Below are 20,522 nucleotides of genomic sequence, written 5' to 3' on the forward strand. Positions count from 1 at the left end.
AACCAGGGATGCTCAAGAGGGCAGAATTAGAGGAGCACAGAGATATTGGAGGGTTGTGGGGCTGAAGGAGATTACAGAGATAGGGAGGGGCGAGGCCACGGAGGGATTTGAAAACAAGGTTGCTTAACTGGGAGCTAATGTAGGTCGGCGAGCACAGGGGTGATGTCTTCAACGCGAGTGTTCTCAACTCCATCCCACAGCATGATACCCACCACCATCTCAGCACAACCCCAGCCCAGCATGAGGTTGAAAAGGCCAGCCAACAACTGAAGAACAACAAGGCCTCAGGAGCAGATGGAATCCCCGCCGAGGCACTAAAGCATAGCGGAGAAGCACTACTGGCTCGAATTCATGAACTCATTTATCTGGAAGGAGGGGAGCATGCCAGGGTGTGGTAAACCACTTTTATCGCTCACTATCGTTACACTATAGTTATCACTGTTATATCGTTATCACTGTTCACACTGTTGTATCACTATACGAGGTCGCCTCTTGTCACGCTGTTATAGCTGGGCTGACCACTGCTGACTCCGCCCATGGCTCCACCTACCTGCCCAGGTATAAAGGTGGTCGACTGGCTGGTATTCCTCCTTGTTGGATCCGATCACCCACGAGGGTGGGCTCTGTTATTTAGCCAATAAAAACCTATAGTTACTTTCTTAACTCGTCGCTTTTCATTGGATGAATTGATAGGTATATCAATTTTATTGGCTAAATTTTAAAATGTCGACACTTGAGCAGTCAAACGACCAGCCAAGCGACCAGCCAGACGCCCAGCTACAACAGCCACAGCAGCCTGCCTGGCTGCGAGCCCTCAGACCACCGTACCTGGACCTAAATCCACAGGCAGCAAACTCAGCCCTCGACTTTGAACACTGGCTGAGCTGCTTCGAAGCCTACCTGGGAGAATCCGGCGTGCCTCAGAAATCCATGCTAAGAGTTCTGAACGCCCAAGTGAGCCCTAAAGTATTCGCACTCATCCGGGACCTCAAAACATACGAGGACGCCATCAACCGGCTGAAAAGACAGTACCAAACCCCGGTAAATTCCATGTATGCCAGACACCTCCTAAGATCCCGCCCGCAACAGCCAGGAGAGCCCGTGGAGGAATTTTTACGGGTGCTACAAGCACTCGGCAGAGACTGTAACTTTAAAGCGGTAACGGCGGCAGAAAATACTGAAGACAATGTCCGCGATGCCTTCGTGAAAGGCCTGCGGTCCGACTACTCACGGCAAAGACTACTGGAAGCAAGGGACCTCGACCTGGACAAAGCTGCAGCCCTCGCTCTCTCTCTAGAGGTGGCCCATCGGGACCTCGAGGCATACTCAAGGTACTGTAACTCGCGACCTTGGGACCGACCCCGACCGCGATACCCCCCGCAGCACCCCCCCTGGGACCTACCTCAGCGTCGGCGTCCCGGACCCGATCGAGACCGCCACCCCCGGTACCGGCTCCGACATCGGACCCCCGCGATCGGGCCGCCGGCTGCTTCTTCTGTGGCCAGGCGAAACACCCGAGGTCGCGCTGCCCAGCCAGGAACTCTACCTGCTCAAACTGTGTGAAGAAAGGCCACTTCGCTAAGGCCTGCAGAGGTGGATCATCAGAGGCCAGCAGTGCCTCATGCGAGCTGTGGGGGCGGCCATCTTCCTTCAAGGCAACAGAGGCCAGCATCCCCACATGTGAGTCATGGGGTGGCCATCTTTGATACAGGCAACTGACACCAGCAGTGCCTCATGTGAGTTACGGGGGCAGCCATCTTCTCCGCCATTTTGTCCAACCTCGTGGGAGACGCCATTTTACCCACCACGCTCGACCGCCACCGTGCCTCTAGACCCGACTACCGCCTCACCCGCAGACTACAACGACTCGCTCAGCTATACACTAGCCTCCGTCTCACTGGACCAAGCCCGCCCGCATCACCTGTCCAAGTCAATGATGGACATCAGAGTAAACGGCCACGCCACGACCTGCCTGTTCGACAGCGGAAGCAGGGAGAGTTTCATCCACCCAGACACGGTGAGCCACTACCTCCCTGTCCTGCCAACGCGCAACCGGATCTCGATGGCATCGAGATCCCACGCCACAGACATCAGCGGCTACTGTGTTGTGACCCTATCGGTTAAGGGTACGGAGTATAAAAATTTTAAACTCCTCGTCCTCCCCCAGCTATGCGCCGCCGTCCTACTAGGGCTAGACTTCCAATCCCACCTCCAAAGCGTCACGCTAGCATACGGCGGACCCCTCCCCCCACTCACAGTCGACAACCAACAGATTTTAAACCGCCCACCGCGTAACACCTGCGGCCTATCCACCCTCAAGGTCCCGCCACCTTCCCTGTTCGCTAACCTCACCCCCGACTGCAAACCCGTCGCGACCAAGAGCAGGCGGTACAGCGCCGGGGACAGAGCTTTCATTAGCTCTGAGGTGCAGCGTCTCCTGAAGGAGGGCATCATCGAGGGGAGCACCAGCCCCTGGCGTGCCCAGGTCGTGGTCATTAAGACCGGCAATAAAAACCGCCTGGTCATCGACTACAGCCAGACCATAAACAAGTACACCCAGCTGGACGCATACCCCCTTCCCCGCATATCTGATATGGTCAATCAGATTGCGCAGTACTGGGTATTCTCCACCATCGACCTTAAGTCGGCCTATCACCAACTCCCTATCCGCCCTGAGGACCGCCAGTATACAGCCTTCGAGGCGAACGGCCGCCTCTACCACTTCCTTAGGGTTCCCTTCGGCGTCACCAACGGGGTTTCGGTCTTCCAAAGGGAGATGGACCAGATGGTTGACCAGAACGGGCTGCATGCCACGTTCCCCTACCTAGATAACGTCACCATCTGCGGCCGCGACCGGCAGGACCATGACGTTAATCTGGAGAGATTCCTCCGTACGGCCCAACGGCTGAACCTCACCTACAATAAGGAGAAATGTGTGTTTAACACCTCGCGCCTTGCCATCCTCGGCTGTGTAGTAGAGAACGGAGTCATCGGCCCCGACCCCGAAAGAATGCGTCCCCTCATGGAGCTACCCCTCCCCCACTGTCCAAAGGCTCTGAAGAGAACCCTGGGGCTCTTCGCCTACTATGCCCAATGGGTGCCCAATTATGCAGACAAAGCCAGACCCCTCATGAAGTCCACATCCTTCCCCCTTACGGAGGAAGCGTGCGCAGCCTTCTCCCTCATTAAGGGAGACATCGCCAAGGCCACAATGCACACAGTGGACGAGTCCATCCCCTTCCAAGTGGAGAGCGATGCATCCGACTTCGCCCTAGCCGCTACCCTTAACCAGGAGGGGAGACCAGTGGCCTTCTTCTCAAGGACCCTACAGGGCCCTGAGATCCGACACTCGTCGGTCGAGAAGGAGGCCCAAGCGATTGTGGAGGCGGTACGACGCTGGAGGCATTACCTGGCAGGCAAACGATTTACCCTCCTCACCGACCAGCGTTCGGTCGCTTTTATGTTTAATAACAAGCTGAGGGGCAAAATCAAGAATGACAAGATATTGAGGTGGAGAATCAAACTATCCACCTATGATTATGATATCTTGTACCGGCCAGGTAAGCTGAACGATCCCCCTGATGCTCTGTCACGAATTACATGCACCAGCGCGCAAAGTGATAGACTTCAGACCCTCCACAACGACCTCTGCCACCCCGGGGTCACCAGACTTTACCACTTCATTAAGGCCCGCAACCTGCCATACTCCATCGAGGAGGTCAGGACCATGACCAGGAACTGCCAGACCTGTGCCGAGTGCAAACCGCACTTCTTTAGGCCGGACAGAGCAAGCCTGATCAAGGCCACCCGCCCCTTCGAGCGCCTGAGCATCGACTTTAAGGGGCCCCTCCCGTCCTCTGACCGTAATGTGTATTTCCTCAACATCGTTGATGAGCACTCCCGTTTCCCCTTTGCCTTCCCCTGCCCAGACATGACCAGTACCACGGTCATCAAATGCCTGAACGACCTCTTCGCCTTGTTCGGGTTCCCAAACTATATACATAGTGACCGGGGCTCCTCCTTCATGAGCGAGGAACTCCGTCAGTTCCTACTAGCGAGAGGTATTGCTGCAAGCAGGACCACCAGCTACAACCCCCGAGGGAATGGCCAGGTAGAAAGAGAGAACGCGACGGTATGGAAGGCCGTCCTCTTAGCCTTAAAGTCTAAGGGCCTCCCAACCTCCCGCTGGCAGGAAGTCCTCCCGGCAGCCCTGCACTCCATCCGGTCACTACTTTGCACTGCCATTAACGCCACCCCCCATGAACGAATGTTTGTTTTCCCCAGGAAGTCGACTACGGGAACCACACTACCAACCTGGCTGACCTCCCCGGGGCCCGTCCTGCTGCGAAAGCACGTGAGGACCCATAAAACGGACCCCCTGGTCGAGAAGGTGAACCTCCTGCACGCCAACCCCCAGTACGCCTATGTGGCTTACCCGGACGGGCAGGAGGACACAGTCTCCTTGCGAGACCTCGCACCCTCGGGCATTCCGGAGACACCACCTTTACCCCCCCCCCACCCCCCCCCAATTCCAGCTCAGGTAGACAGCATGCCAGAACCCCACGAGCCTTCGCCGACCACGCAGACACCAGCATCAACACCGGAGAATGCAACACCGCCGCTGCGACGATCAGAAAGGCTTACGAGGCCTCCGGACAGACTGACTTACCAGAACTGGTAGTACACTTCACCCCGCCAGACTCAAATCTAAACAAGGGGTGAATGTGGTAAACCACTTTTATCGTTCACTATCGTTACACTATAGTTATCACTGTTATATCGTTATCACTGTTCACACTGTTGTATCACTATACGAGGTCGCCTCTTGTCACGCTGTTCTACCTGGGCTGACCACTGCTGACTCCGCCCATGGCTCCACCTACCTGCCCAGGTATAAAGGTGGTCGACTGGCTGGTATTCCTCCTTGTTGGATCCAATCACCCACGAGGGTGGGCTCTGTTATTTAGCCAATAAAAACCTATAGTTACTTTCTTAACTCGTCGCTTTTCATTGGATGAATTGATAGGTATATCACAGGGGATCTCAGAGACGCCGTAATTGTGACCATCTTCAAGAAAGGTGACAAGTCTGATTATGGTAATTACAGAGGAGTTTCCCTGCTGTCTGCCACAGAGAATCCTCCTCAATCACCTCCTCCCAGAGTCGCAATGTAAATTCCGCCCACGAAGGGGCACAATGGACATGATCTTCACCGCACGTCAATTACAAGAGAAATGCAGGGAACAGCACCAACCGCTCTACATGGCCGCCTTTGATCTCACAAAGGCCTTCGACACTGTCAACCGTGAGGGATTATGGAGTGTCCTCCTCAAATTCGGCTGCCCTCAAAAGTTTGTCACCATCCTCCGCCTGCTTCACGACGACATGCAAGCTGTGATCCTGACCAACGGTTCCACCACAGACCCAATTCACGTACGAACTGGGGTCAAACAAGGCTGTGCCATCGCACCAACGCTCTTCTCGATCTTCCTTGCTGCAATGCTCCATCTTACCCTCAGTAAGCTCCCCGCTGGAGTGGAGCTAATTTACAGAACAAACGGGAAACTGTTCAACCTCCGTCGCCTCCAGTCCAGATCCAAGGTTGCCCATCCTCTGTTGTCGAATTACAGTATGCAGACGATGCTTGCGTCTGCACTCACTCAGAGGTCGAACTCCAAACAATCATCAACACCTTCACCGACGCGTACGAGAGCATAGGCCTTACACTAAACATCCGTAAGACAAAGGTCCTCTATCAACCTGCCCCCGCCACACAGTACTGCCCCCCGATTATCAAAATCCACAACAAGGCCTTGGACAACGTGGACCACTTTCCATACCTCGGGAGCCTACTGTCAACAAGGGCAGACGTCAATGACGAAGTCCAACATCGCCTTCAGTGTGCCAGTGCAGCCTTTGGTCGCCTGAGGAAGAGAGTGTTTGAAGACCAGGACCTCAAACCCGGCACTAAGCTCATGGTCTACAGAGCAGTAGTAATACCCGCCCTGCTGTATGCCTCAGAGACATGGACCATGTACAGCAGGCACCTAAAAGCACTGGAGAGGTACCACCAACGCTGCCTCTGCAAGATCCTGCCAATCCATTGGCAGGATAGGCACACCAACGTCAGTGTTCTTGCTCAGGCCAACATCCCCAGCATCGAAGCTTTGACCACACTCGATCAGCTCCGATGAACGGGTCACATTGTCCGCATGCCCGATACAAGACTCCCAAAACAAGCGCTCCACTCGGAGTTCCGGCACGGCAAGAGAGCCCAAGGTGGGCAGAGGAAATGCTTCAAGGACACCCTCAAAGCCTCCTTGAAAAAGTGTAACATCCCCATCGACACCTGGGAATCCCTGGCCCAAGACCGCACAAAGTGGAGGAGAAGCATCCGGGAAGGCGCCGAACACCTCAAGTCTCTTCGCCGGGAGCAAGCGGAAACGAAGCACAAACAGCGGAAGGAGCGCACGTCAACCCAAGCACCCCACCCACCCATCCCTTCAACCACCATCTGCCCGACCTGTGTCAGAAACTGTAGGTCCCGCATTGGACTCATCAGTCACCTGCGAACTCATTTTTAATGTGGAAGCAAGTCATCCTCGGTTCCGAGGGACTGCCTAAGAGAGAGATGGGCGAACGGGACTTGGTGTGAGTTAGGGCATGGGCAGCTGAGTTTTGGATGACCTCAAGTTTACGCAGGGTAGAATGTGGGAGGCCAGCCAGGAGTGTGTTGGAATATCAAGCCTAGGGGTAACAAAGGCCTGGATGAGGGTTTCAGCAGCGGATGAGCTGAGGCAAGGGGCAGAGACGGGCGATGTTGCAGAGGTGGAAATAGGCGGTCTTTGTTATGGCACGGATATGTGGTCGGAATTTCATTACAGGGTCAAATATGACACCAAGGTTGCGAACAGTGTGGTTCAGCCTCAGACAGATGTTAGGGAGAGGGATGGAGTCAGTGACTAGGGAACGGAGTTTGTGGCGGGGACCGAAAACAATAGCTTCGGTCTTCTCAATATTTAATTAGTGAAAATTTCTGCTCATCCAGAACTGGATGTCGGACAAGCAGCCTGACAATTTAGAGACCGTGGCGGGGTCAAGAGAAATGGTGGTGAGGTAGAGCTGGGGCGAAGACATGGAGGGATTTGAAAACAAGGGTGAGAATTTTCAAATCAAGGCGTTGCTTAACTGGGAGCCAAAGTAGGTCAGCGAGCACAGGGGTGATGGGTGAACGGGATTTGGTGCAAGTTAGGACACGGGCAGCCGAATTTTGGATGACCTCAAGCTTACGTAGGGTAGAATGTGGGAGGCCAGCCAGGAGTGTGTTGGAATAGTCAAGTCTAGAGGTAACAAAGGCATGGATGAGGGTTTCGGCAGCGGATGAGCTGAGGCAAGGGTGGAGATGGGCGATGTTACGGAGGTGGAAATAGGCGGTCTTAGTGATGCCGCAGATGTGTGGTCGGAAGCTCATTTCAGGGTCAACTATGAGACCAAGGTTGCGAACAGTGTGGTTCAGCCTCAGACAGATGTTAGGGAGAGGGATGGAGTCGGTGACTAGGGAACAGAGTTTGTGGCGGGGACCGAAAACAATGGCTTCGGTCTTCCCAATATTTAATTGGAGAACATTTCTGCTCATCCAGAACTGTATGTCGGACAAGCATTCTGACAATTTAGAGACAGTGGAGGGGTCAGGAGAGGTGGTGGTGAGGTAGAGCTGAGTGTCAACAGTGTACATGTGGAAACTGACGCTGTGTTTTCGGATGATGTCGCCAAGGGGCAGCGTGTAGATGAGAAATAGGAGGGGGCCAAGGGTAGATCCTTGGGGGGCACCAGAGGTAATGTTGGGGGAGCGGGAAGAGAAGCCATTGCAGGTGATTCTTTGGCTACGATTAGATCGATAAGAATGGACCCAGGCAAGTGCAGTCCCACCCAGCTGGACAACGGTGGAGAGGTGTTGGAGGAGGATGGAGTGGTCAACCGTGTCAAAGGCTGCAGACAGGTCAAGAAGGACAAGGGGGGATAGTTTACCTTTGTTACAGTCACAAAGGATGAGAGCCATTTCGGTACTGTGGCAGGGGCAGAAACCTGATTGGAGGGATTCAAACATGGAGTTCTGGGAAAGATGGACATGGATTTAGGAGGCGACAACGGGTTCAAGGACTTTGGAGAGGAAAGGGAGGTTGGAGATGGGGCGGTAATTTGCAAGGACAGAGGGGTCAAGAGTCAAGGGTGACGACTGTAGATTTGTGGGAGAGGGGGACAGAACCTGAGGAGAGCGAACCATTATCAGCTAGCATGGGAGCCAGAAAAGGAAGTTTGATGGTCAGCAGTTTAATGGGAATAGGGTCGAGGGAGCAGGAAGTGGGTCTCATGGACAAGATGTGAGTGGAGAGGTCGAGGGGAGATCAGAGAGAAACTGGAGAAAGATGTGAGTTCAGGGCTAGGGCAGGGATGAACCTTAGAGGAAGTTTGGCCCAGTGGGCTAGGGGAAGGAAGGGAAGTGGCAGAGACAGCTGCTCAGATGGTCTTAATCTTAGAGACAAAGAAGTCCATGAGTTCCTCACACTTGTTGTTGGAGGTGAGTGTGGAGGAGACAGGAGAGATGGGTTTCATAAAATGGTTAGCAGTAGAAAATAGTAGCCGGGGGTTATCTTTGCATTCCAGAATGATCCTGGAATAGTGAGCAGTTTTGGCAGACGAGCAGGATCCGATAATGCTTTATGTGGTCCAGCCAGATCTGGCGGTGAATGGCTAAACCAGTTGTCCGCCATATATTTAGGACTGAGAAGAGGAGAAATTTCTTCACTCAGAGGGTGGTGAATCTTTGGAGTTCTCTACCCCAGAGGGCTGTGGAGGCTCAGTCGTTGAGTCTATTCAAGACAGAGATCGATAGAGTTTTGGATATTAAGGGATATGGGGATAGCGCAGGAAAGTGGAGATGAGGTAGCAGATCAACCATGATTTTATTGAATGGCGGAGCAGGCTCGAGGAGCCGAATGGCCAACTCCTGCTCCTATTTCTTATGTTCTTGTGTTCCCAGGGCTAATAGCCTCACACAAACTGTCTAAACTCACACATGAAGAATGACCACACACATTCTGGAAGCCTGGTGATGGGCCTTCACTTGAGATGTTAATCTGTTTTTACAGAAGGTGGTGGTGAACTTGATGTATAGATTAAATGGTTTCAATTTTCATAACAGCATAAGGTTTAGAAATAGAAAAAAGCCCTAAAGTCTATCCCTTTAAAAGAGCACCAGACCAAACGAGCCTGTTACATCTCTAACTTTTTCCAGTTCTGATGAAGGGTCATCGACCTGAAGCATTAACTCTGTTTCTCGCTCCACAGATGCTGCCTGACCTGCTGAGTGTTTCCAGCATTTTCTGTTTTTATTTAAGCCTGTCCCTTTCAAAGGCCACTCGGCCCATTGAGCCATTGCTACAGAGGTGAGCCCACACCCTTAAATTTGCTGCACGTTAATGGTGCAGGTTGGAGAGAGAAAGAAAATACAAGTCGCGTTAAGGACGCTCCGGTGGGCCTCCAGCTGAAACGGCCTCTGTGAAAAATGAGCCAATCAGAGTCCCTGATTTAATACCTTCCTCTTTAGGCTTGACGGGCAGAGCAGCCGTTCCAGATCCTGGTGCTAAACCCCAGAGCACAGGTTTATTAACTGCGAGGCTTCACAAGGAGCTCACCAAGCGAGAGATCAATGGAGCCTTGCCCTCCACCTCTTGCCGCACTGCCCACTGTGCCAGCCTGTTTAACCCACCAGAAATGCCCCAGATATCATGGCTCACCACTGGACAGATCGTTGATGTCAGACATCTGTTTACCCAGCCGTGCTTATAATACAGGAGCTGCCAGCACTGGGCATAATGCAGGAGGGAAGCTTCAATTAGCAACTGTGAACAAACACAAACATGGATAAACCCAAGTGTCTTCCATCATATTGGGTCACAAGGGATCAAAATGTGTTCTATCTTCCTCCCTCCTTTCTCCTGTATTTCTCTCCCCCTTTCCCCTGTATTTCTCTCCCTCCTTTCCCCTGTATTTCTCTCCCTCCTTTCCCCTGTATTTCTCTCCCTCCTTTCCCCTGTATTTCTCTCCCTCCTTTCCCCTGTATTTTTCTCTCCCCTTTCCCCTGTATTTCTCTCTCTCTCCTTTCCCCTGTATTTCTCTCCCCCCTTTCCCCTGTATTTCTCTCTCTCCTTTCCCCTGTATTTCTCTCCCCCCTTTCCCCTGTATTTCTCTCACTGTCTTTCCCCTGTTTTTCTGTGTCCAATGACTCCCTCGTTCTGTGCTTTCACAAATCTGATCCCTGTTCTCTCTGGGACAAATACCATCGCTCTCTGGACAAATACCATCGCTCGCTGTGGATTTAGGTCTGAGCCCCTTTAGTCTGCCTCGGACTTCCATCTCCTTTATATCTACACTAGCTGGAGTGCCCGGCGGTGCCAAGGGAACTCAAGAACCCTGTGGCATGTTTATAAAACTGTTTTTTAAACTGTTGGGATTGAAGAACTCTTCCTAAGCACCCAGGAGTGATATTACATTATTCACAAAGTTTCAGTGTATGAGTTGAATAGGGAAATAAAAGATTCTATCTGAGGCATTTAGAGGTCAGTTTAGAAATCAACAGTGAACATTTATTCCAATAATGTAGAACAATAGAACATTTGACAATATGCTGGAGTTACAACCAAAGACTGAGTGAATACTCTCTCTGGTAAAGGTTTGCAAACCCAATAGGGTTGGTATTGTACAGAGTGATTTTGTAATCAATAAATGTATTCAACATTACACTGTTATATGTGTAATCTTGTAGTAGGTATGCAGCCTCTCAGATCTTGAAGAGGGCTGCTGAGTGCTTCAAGCGCCCTCTTGTGGACCTTTGTACACTCATCCCACACAATGGCCTAGAAATTGGGTATAGTCCCGCTTGCGGCGTTAGAACTGGCGCTGCGCAAAGTTTATAGCCAGACAAAACTTATCGCTGCCTGGCGCGATATTGGGTTGCATCGCCCCCAAAGGGGATTGAGGCGCGAATTCAGACGTTGCACGGGGCTCCTAAGGCGCAAAAGTTCAGGCGCTACCCAGTATCGGCGCGGACGGGCGCAGCGCAGGTGATCTCAATTACCGAAAACCACGAGACTTCCAGGCGCCAGCCGGCTCTTAAAGGGGTGGGTCAGTCAGCCTGAGCTGCCACACTCAACGCCCTGTAGGCCTCAGAATTGGCGCTCGCCCTTCTCTGGTGCAAAAAACTTGGTGAGGATGGAGAAGGTGAGACAGAGAGCAGAGCGCTTCAGCACTGAGGCTCTGGACCAGTTGGTGTCCGCAGTGGAGCGCCGTCGAGATGTTCTGTATCCTGACAATGGCAGGAGGCCAAATCAAAAGGATTACTGGTGATCTTGGAGGGAGGTTTCTCTGAGGGTCAACTCCAGCAGTATGGTGACCAGGAGCCCTGTTCAGTGCAGGAAGAAATTCAACGACCTCACTCGGGTCGTTAGGGTGAGTGTTGTTTATGCAAACTTCTGATTCCCTCTATCTGCACCTGACTTCGAGCACCCTGTTGCCATGATGCCCCAATGGCCATCTGTCAGCAAGCACCCATGGCCCTTTCTGGGCACACACATGGACATTTGACTCAAGGCCACATGTAAGGGCTCTTGCACCATGGGGGGCATGAGATGATCTCTCAAGGCCTCATGTAAGGGCTCTTGCACCATGGGGGGCATGAGATGATCTCTCAAGGCCTCATGTAAGGGCTCTTGCACCATGGGGGGCATGAGATGATCTCTCAAGGCCTCATGTTACAGAACTTCCCCTTCTTTCCCCTGCAGTCCAAGCTGGCGGCGATGCGAAAGGACCAGCTTCGAACCGGTGGCGGGCCTCCACAAGTCGTCACTCTCACGGATCTCGAGGAGAGAGTGCACCAGATTCTTGGAGGACGTCTGAGTGGTCCTGTTACCACTGCAGCTGCCGACCCCATTCTCGACAGCGAGGGTAAGGCTCTCACCTTTTTCAGCTGTTTCCTTCCACTTGGTCCCCCTGCCAGCATGCTTCCTCAGTGTGCAGCCATGTCAGAGCCTTGCCGCAATCTGGCATGCCTTGCCGCCAACCTGTCCTTTTGCTAAAGCCACTCTTCCACCTCCCTGCTTTCAGATGATTCATCACCAACTCGGGATCAACGCCCTGAAGCTGCCAGTGCCAGTGCCTCCAGAGGCGAGGATCAGGAGGAAGCTGGAGCATCCATTCCAATCTCAGGGGAGCATACACATCTGCAGACTGGGGATAGTAGTTCTCTGGAGGGGAGGTGGGGGGGGTGCTCTGATGATGAGCCAGTTGCCGGAACAAGCGGCATTCAGCAACGCAAGGGGGGTAGGCAAGTTCGGCCACCGGCTCTCCGGAGGGCAAGGCAGGGAGTGATGACTGCTGCACAGAGTGCAGAGGAGGTGCGTCGCCTGGCTGAAATGAGCACCCAGGCCCGGCTCAGGCACACTGAGTTGATGGCTGCAGTGGGGAGGATGCCTCAGTCAATAGAAACACTGGCAAAGAGTGTGTTGGACTTCGGGGCAGCAATGGAGAGGACTCTCCAGGGCTTCGGGGCAACAATGGAGAGGACTCTCCAGGGCTTCGGGGCAGCCATGGAGAGGACTGTCCAGGGCTTCGAGGCCGCTATGGAAAGGACTGTTCAGGGCTTCGGACAATCCCTGGAAAGGTCTGTCCAGGGCTTGTCCGAGGCAGTGGAACGGACTGCTCCGGCCTTGTCCGAAGCAATGGAAAGAACTGTCCAGGGCTTCTCCGAAGCACTGGCACCTGCCACACAGGTCCTCACTGCTGCCACACAGTCACTTGCCGGCCTTGTCCACACCCAGATTGAGGCAACACGAACTCTCACTGCAGCCACCCTATCTGCATCAGCTAGGATCAGGAATCAGTGGAGCATTCGATTGTGGCGGATGAGCCGAACCGGTCCCCTCAGAGAGCCAGTGTGTCGTCCGACCATGGTGCAGGTGTCCTCTCTCGGCAGGTGACCATTGCACATGCCAGCGCTGGTACGTCTGCAGTGCAGCTGCCACCACCTGCAGGGCACACTGCTTCCAGCCATGCTCAGATCAAGCAGCCTGCGTCCGCACCCTCCAAGACCAGAGGTCGGCCAGGCCCTCCCTCGGGCTTCTGCGCTTCCACACAGTCAGCAGGCATCCCCCAGCCTTGACCCCGCCACTGGGGTTCAATTACGTAGGAGCAGCAGGGAGGGAAGGGGCCAACCGTGAAAGAGAAGTCGTTCTCCATCAAGGGGCCAGCAGTAGAGGGAGGTGCTGAGACGTTTCTTTGGCCAAATACAAGGACACCCTCACCTGTTGTAATTGTTGGAAATGGTTTGTTTAGTTTTGCAGCTTTGTTGAAGAGTTAACTGTTATTTTGTTAGTTATGGTTTCTGTTGACTTGATGTTGTTTTGCTGTAATGAAAGATTTTTGTGACAATAAAGAAAAGTTTTAATGTGCTATGGTACACGTGACTATTTACAGTGATGCTGGCCTTCAGAGGCTTTCAAAGATCCAAAGTGCGCAGGAGTAAAGACACCCATCATTCCGCCAGAGGGGCCTCGAAACGAGTCCTGATGAGCCTCTGACGGATGGCCCTTCCACTTTCGGGAGCCCTTCCATCTTCCTCCTCCTCCTCCTCCTCCTCCTACTCATCCGCATGCTCCTCCTCCTCCTCCTCCGCCTGCTCTTCCTCCTCCTCCTCCTCCTCCTCGTCCACCTGCTCTGCTGGACGTTGAGGGACAGCTGGAATTGGCTGGGTGCGTCGAATCGCCAAGTTGTGGAGTATGCAGCAGACGACGACGATGTGACCCACTTGCTCCGGCGAGTACTGCAGGGCTCCCCCCGAATGGTCCAGACAGCGGAAACGCTGTTTGAGCACACCAATAGTGTGCTCTACAATGTTCCTGGTCGCCTGATGGCTGCTGTTGAACAGCTCTTCTGCTGGGGTGGCGGCCAGACGGAGTGGTGTCATCAGCCATGGGCAGAGAGGACAGCCCTTGTCCCCAATAAGCCAGCCTCGTGGTCGAGCCGGCCCCTCAAAAAGGTCACAAATTGAGGTCTGCCGCAGGATAAAGGCATCGTGGCTGCTCCCTGGGAATTGGGCGTTGACTGCCATGATGATTTGGCGGTGGTCACAGACCAGCTGCACGTTGAGGGAGTGGAACCCCTTGCGGTTGCGGAAGTCCTCAGGATTCTGGAATGGCGCCCTCAAAGCCACGTGTGTGCAGTCAATCGCCCCCTGCACCATGGGGAAGTCCGCAATAGCAGCGAAGCCCTGCGCGCGCTCCGCCTGCTTCTCCAGGGTCAGAGGGAAGGTGATGAATTGATGCCTTCGTCTATAAAGGGCAGCTGTAACTTGCCGGATGCAACAATGGACTGCAAACTGAGAGATATTCGCAATGTCCCCAGTGGCTGACTGAAAGGATCCGGTGGCATAGAAATTGAGGGCAACAGTCAGTTTTACGGCCACCGACAGAGAGGTCCTGCACCGTAGACGCGGCTGCAGATCCTCAGCAAGCAGGTGGCACAGCTCAGTAACAACATCCCTCCCGAATCGGAGCCTTCGCACACACTGCTCCTCCGACATGTCGAGGTATGACACCTGCTGCCTAAAGACCCTCGCAGCATACCCTCAGATTGGCCGACCTCCATTGCCCCTCCTCCTTCTGGCCAATCCCAGCCCTCTCTCCCGCCGTCTCTCTGCCCCTTCACAGTGTTCGGCCATGAGGCCGTCGCCCTCCAAAGCAGCTCCCATTCCGATGCCAGTTGGTCAAAACGCTGTTAGGTGTAGTGCTCCAACTGCTCCGGACAAGTTTGAAGGTCCCAAGTACTCTAATGCTAAATTCCAAAAACTCTGCACCACAGTAGCTCACCAACTCTCTCCAGCAATGATCGCAATGAACAGGCCAAGTGGCTGCAGCTTTTATACTAGAGCTGTCCCCTTTAAATAGCGCCCCCCGACTCCGAGAAGGGCCTGCTAATGTTCCTTCGAACTGTCACTAACAGCGCTAGGCGTAAAGGTTCCGGGCGCCACCCAATATCCGGTCAGGGGCGCCTAAAAGGCGTTGCACACCGAAATGACGTCATGATCTGCTTGCGCACGCGGGCGCGCGCAAACACTTAGCGCAGGCGTTAAATGTATAGTCAATATAGGAGTTGTCGCTATCTTCATTGCGCCCGCCCAACATTGGGTGACGCCCCAATTCTCGGGCTCTTTAGGCGCTAACCGCTGGCGCTACCAACCGAATTTCTAGGCCAATGAGTTTAGACTTTTGAAGCAGCTCAGCAGCAGCAGTTCCTTTGGTAATGTGACACACTGGGTGTTGTTGTCTTGTCAGATCCAGAGGGAGAGCAAAGGTTGAGTGGGCAGTGCAACCTCCTTGGAGAAGAGTTGCAGCGATTCCTGATGAGGCAACAGCCAGTGCAATGAATCTCTTAGAGCGAAGGATGGCCACAAAGAGATTTCGTAGCCTTTTGGGGGAGTAAGACAGAGCAGCTTCTGTCATCGTTGCCTGCCAATGAATGTCATCCTGAATGAGTCCTCTCCTGCGGCAAGCTTTTATAAAGGAGGCACAGAGATGGCCAGTGAGAGTTTTGAGGTGATTAAATGATGTTGGGCCAGCAACCTCATGGAGGAGTAGGCAAAGGTGAAAGCACTCTGCATTATTGGCAAGCCCGTTGATAGACAACATTTTCTGTTTTTCCTGAGGGTGTTAAAATAAACAGATTCCTTGACGCACCAACTCTTGAACATGCCACGTACAACTGGCCATGTGAAAAACAGGGCGTGAGTAAGTTGATGCCAGCAACCTTCAAAGTCTGCCCTGTGCCTTGTTGATTGACATTGCAAAAGAAATTGTCACAGGAAACTGTTGCCTTCTGAATTGAAATGGCAAGTCAGTTGGTATCATTGGAATTCGAGGAATGAGAACATCCTCCCCTCTGGCACAGCCTGAGATGATGGTAGCCTCAATGAGATTTGGCATGAGCTTTTTGACTGCCAGTCTGGTTCCATTGCACAACTTTGGTGGATCAATGTTTCTTAGGAGCATGATGGGGGTGCCCTCCTTCAGTATGAGTTTGTGAGAAGGCGTTCCTGAAGGCTGCAATGAGTTGAGGAACTCAGTGGGGTAGTGTACCCCATCAGCACTGTCACAAACAGTATCAACACTTTTATAAATTGGCTCTTGGCCAGGGAGTTTTTGAAAAAGCAGCATGTTGATGTTGTTGACAGTATCATTCCTGGGTGCAAGTATTGACCGTTCACACAGCCACTTGGGATCTTTGAAGTGATTGAGGAGGTCTGGATACACCTGTGAGATCAACTCATCAACTGTTTTGACTTGACTGCCACAGCCTGGAGGAATTGTGATTTGACCACTGCTGTCAATTGGCAAGTTTCCTTCTCCCAATTGTAGCAAAAGTTGCGCAAAGGATTCTGTCATCTCGTCACCATGCATATGAACACGCATGTTTGTGGTCAAATGGACTGTTTGCACATTTGGCCACAGATGGGATGCCTTGAGACATGCATTGAGTTCATCTGCTGGAGTTCCTCTGGGGACAACTGGCAGGATTTGGCGGAAATCACCTGCCAGCAACAGGGTGATGCCACCCATCAGCCTATTGTTGCCTCTCAGATCTTGAAGAGTTCTGTTGAGTGCTTCAAGTGCCCTCTTGTGGGCCATTGTACACTCATCCCACACTGCAAAGTCCGCGCCTCAATAATACACGGACTTCGGGAGAACAGTTAAACAGGTACTTTACGGAACAAGAGGCAGCTTGAAACTGAAACTACAGAAGCCTGCTAGGGCCTTTTATACAGGGGTGGTCACTGCCGGTACTGCAGTCTAAGACCAGTCATTCCCTTAAAAGGTACATACACAACAATTCCTCCCCTTTTAGATAAACCGTACATAACATTCATTTAACAACTAAATAATAACTAATTACAATTACAATTTTCTCAGTACTATATACATCAACTGAAATAGTCATTTATAAGTTCAGTCTTTGAGGAGGCTTCCTGATCCGGACTGGATAGCGCCTTTCTCGAGTATCCTGTTCTGGCGGTGGAGTCAATTCTGGCTCATTGTCATTGGTTGGTTCGTCAGTTTCCAATACCCCTGCTTCTGAGGTAGACGCAATCTGTACTTCGGGCTCATTACCAGGTGCTCATGCTTGTGGTACAGGTTTGGCTTGTTCCTGTGACTCTAGAATCTGGTCAGCATGGCGTCTCACGATGCTCTCTCCAATGTCCACTGTGTACATTAGTGGTCCCTGCTGTGTGCATATCGTGCCTGGCTGCCATTTTTCTATTCGGTAGTCGCGGGCCAAGACTGGTTGCCCTATCTTGAAGCTCCTGGTTGGCTTCTCATTTATGTGCTGGAACTGCTTATCCTCAACATCTCATCTTATGTTTGGTTTGAGCAAATCCAAGTGACATCTTAGTCTCCGGTTGAAAAACAGTACGGCTGGAGTTTGGTTGGTTACTGCATGTGTCACATTCCGGTAAGCAAACAGGAAGTTATCCACCTTGTGTTGCAGTGGTATGTCGTCATTATACATTGCCTTTATGGCCTTTTTAAAGGTCTGAACAAACCTCTCAGCCAATCCATTTGTGGCTGGATGATATGGGGCAGATGTGTAATGTTTCACCCCATTATTCTTCAGGAACCTCCGGAAATCCTCAGACACAAACTGTGGGCCATTGTCGGAACAGATCTGTTCTGGCAACCCATTCCTGGCGAAGATGGTCCTTAGGACTGCAATAGTTTTCTCCGTGGTGGTGGAGGACATTTTATTGACCTCTGGCCATTTCGAATGGGCGTCCATAGCGATTAGAAACATTGAGTCCATAAATGGACCAGCGAAATCAATGTGTACCCGTTGCCATGGAGATGAGGGCCACTCCCATGGATGTAGTGGGGCCTGTGGTGGAGCGTTTTGGACCTTCTGGCATCCTGTGCATCTCTTGGTCATATCCTCGATTTCTTTATCGATTCCCGGCCACCACACAAACGCCCTGGCTAGGCTCTTCATTTTTACCCCTCCCAGATGACCCTCGTGAAGCTCATTGAGTACTCTATCTCTCAACTTGGGTGGAATTACCACTCGGGATCCACACATCAAGGTTCCCCGGCACACTGACAGCTGTTCCCTCCTTGGCGAGAATGCTGGCAACAGTGAGTCGCCATATGCTGGCCATCCCTTCACCATCAAATCATAGACCCGAGAGAGTGTTGGGTCATTTCGGGTTTCTGTCTCAATACTTGCGTTTGTAACAGGCAAACATTCGACTATGGTCGCATGGAATATCTCCACCGGGTCCACTGCAGGTGCTTCTTCCACCGTAGGCAACGGTAGGCGCGACAGCCCATCAGCATTTCCATGTTGTTTCGTACCTTTGTACTCTATGTCATACTGATGTGCCCCTAGAAAAAGTGACCATCTTTGCAGCCGTTGCACCGTCATCACTGTTAAATCTGTGAGTTATCTAGTTAATTAAGACACAGACTAATTAATAACAATCAAAAACAGGTCTTTACTGGTTGGAGGTAGGGACTGTTCTGAATACAAGATTACTGCACAGTGCTTATATACCGGTGTGTTCACCCCCGGTATTACGTCTACAGCAGCCTGAGAAAGTAGTACATCTCTTAAGGTGGAACAGGCTTAAGCTCTCTTAAGGTGGAACAGGTTACATACACAACACTCCTCCCTTCTTAGCTTTATAGTCATCCCCCCCATTTAACATAACGTAATAACATATATACATATATAACTTCATGTTTAACGTAACATATCACAGATTCAGTCTCTGCGGAAAACAGTTCACAGATTCAATCTCTGTGGTGTAGTCGGTTCACGTTACTCATTCAATAGTCCTTTCATGGATTTAACAGCTTGAACTTCCGAACTGATTTGGCTCCGTTCGGAGGGACCACGTGTGTGATCTGGTAGAGGTGATAATGGTTCAGATGGGTCATCTTCTGTTTTTACTTTTCCTTTTCTGCTTCTTGGAGACTCTCTGGGCTCCATTGTCAGCTGCCACAGCTGCCAGCTGCATGCGCAGTTCCTCCTTCTCTTCCTCCTTTTTTTGTAGTAGAGCCACCTTCTCCCGATGTTCCGTAGACTTTCGGTGCTCCTCCATGATTTCTGTATGGTGGGAGTCGAAGTTACAAGTTGGGCAGGACAGGACATAGTAATATTCGGAGTCGTCCGACAGGTCAGCGAGAGGGTCGTCTATTTCCTCCATACCCAGCTGGACGTTAGCCAGCTGTTGTTCCAAATCCAGACATCTTTCCTGAAGAGACTTCTTCATGTGTACCTCTGCCTCCAGCTTTTTCTGGGCTTTCAGCAAGTCGTTTACTAGTGACCTCATTTGTGATTTTAATACTTCAACTTCCTTTGGAGATTGATTGATCGGACTATGCAATCCCTCTACCGGAGCAGCTGTTTCAGCGGTCTGTTGTTCTACATTGACGTGAGTCAGCGTACTTTTGGCATCCAATGGCTGCTCTGTTGCAGTCGTTTCAGTCTGTGTCGTCACATCAGCCATCTCAATGACTTTTGAGAGCTCCGAACCCTTTTCCTTTGAAGATCGCAGCTCGTGTTCAAGTTTTTCCCATTTCAGAGTCTTGTCCCTCAGCATATGAAGGAGTTGGCTGACCGTTAACTCTTCTGACACCAGATTATGGCACGCACCTTCAGAACCTGAATCAGCTTTGATTCGTTCGGCCTCCTCGCGCAGATGGTTGGTGTGCTCCTGCTCCATTTTCTCCATCAGTTGCTTCTGTTGCCTTTCCAGATTCTCCCACTCTGTAACAAAGAACTTTTTTATTTCATTCATCTCTTGCTCAAAACGGCGAATCATTTGTTCTAATTGCTGTTGTAGTTTGAAATGGAGTTGAGTTCGAGCCCAGTGTCCCTCAAAAATGTGCCTATCAGTAGACTTGACAGACTCAGAATTCTCTGTTAAACTATGTTGTTGTTGCTCAGTGGAATTCTGTGCTGAAACTTTGTCTTTTGCACATGGGTTGGTCTTACCATCATCAGTTCTAGAGCCTGGGCTGATTATCTGCACCGAGTTCTCACTCTTTATGGCTTTTAGCGAATGCCAGTCCATATTTATGTTTCTAAACCACTCCCGGCCTAGTAGTGGTGGACCTCCCTCCGGTAGCACATATAAGTCCATTATTTGACTTCCTTCGCCCTTGTTGGCCACTGCAACCTTTATTGTCCCGATGGGGTACACTCTCTGCCCCGTGTAGGTTGTCAATATAATCTCCGTGTCCTGTAGGGGAATATGTTGGAATAACCTTCTGTAATCTTTCTTATTCATGACCGACAATGCCGATCCAGTGTCCAATTCCATTTTTACTTGGACTCCTTCTATCTGAAGAGTAACCCAAATTGTCTGGAGGTCTGCACCCTTACCAACGTTGAGTACCCTTAAGCTAGCCAGTTCAATA

This window comes from Somniosus microcephalus, chromosome 5 (genome assembly GCF_052327205.1).
Source record: "Somniosus microcephalus isolate GS21.2 chromosome 5, FLI_Smic_1.0, whole genome shotgun sequence".
NCBI classification, from domain to species: Eukaryota; Metazoa; Chordata; class Chondrichthyes; order Squaliformes; family Somniosidae; genus Somniosus; species Somniosus microcephalus.